Here is a 1,013-nt window from a genome sequence, read left to right as displayed (position 1 = left end):
TGGTAATAATAATAATAATAATAATAATAATAGTAATAATAATAGTGACAAATGTGACGATGGTAAATGGTGATGATACTCCTGGTAATAATAATAATAATAATTGTAGTAATAATAATTATCGTCCGCGATCGCGAGCATAATTAATCAATAATAAATCGCAATTAAACTCGTATTTACAGAATTATCGTACATATCGGTTCTCTCGTCGCGTTCTTTCACTCTCTTCCCGCGGTTCCTCTCAATATTTTCCACATACATCTCCCACGTGATTGAGCCGCAACGATTTTCTTCCGTTCCCGGTCGCCATTTTCTTCGCCTCCTGTTTTACCAACCGCGTACGCGAGCGTTCTTTCTTTCTTTCTTTCTTACGATGCGACGATAACCTCATTTTCCATTTTATCAACTTGCTCGACCATTTGGAAAACTTGACTCGTTTAATATTCATCGATTATATCGCTCACAACTATTAGTATCTTCGTTGGAAAACTTTCGCTCTTCCATCTATTTTATAATCTTCGGCCCTTTCGGTTCTCGTTGAATTATTTAATTTTTCCCATTTTAACTGGACATTAATTTTTCAGCTCGACGATATCGTGCGCGTGACACAACATACTCGACATCATCTTCCTCTCCATACTTCCATCCCAAGAATTCTCGATCGCGGTGTCGTGAAATATCGAGGTGGACGAGGAAACTTCCATGAAAACTCGACGCTCGTACATTATCCATGCATCATTTTTTTTTTTTGTTTTTCTTTACATCACGATCCACTTTCTCCAATGATACGCACACGCAACCAAATATATATATATATATTCATCGAAACCCGGAGAATCAAACATGTATCACGATTTCAGCGCAACGTTTCTCACACGTGTTATTGTGAAAACAGCGACGCTCTCTCTCTCTCTCTCTCTCGCGCGCGCTCTCTCTCTTCCTTTCTCTCCCTCTCTCTCTCTCCCTTATAGTTAATTAAATCGTTATTACAATAATATATGTTTACTTTGTAC

This window comes from Apis laboriosa, unplaced genomic scaffold (genome assembly GCF_014066325.1).
Source record: "Apis laboriosa isolate Shangri-la unplaced genomic scaffold, ASM1406632v1 scaffold5_cov152, whole genome shotgun sequence".
Classification (NCBI taxonomy): domain Eukaryota; kingdom Metazoa; phylum Arthropoda; class Insecta; order Hymenoptera; family Apidae; genus Apis; species Apis laboriosa.
The sequence above is the reverse complement of the archived record's forward strand: the minus strand, read 5'-3'. Positions refer to the sequence as shown.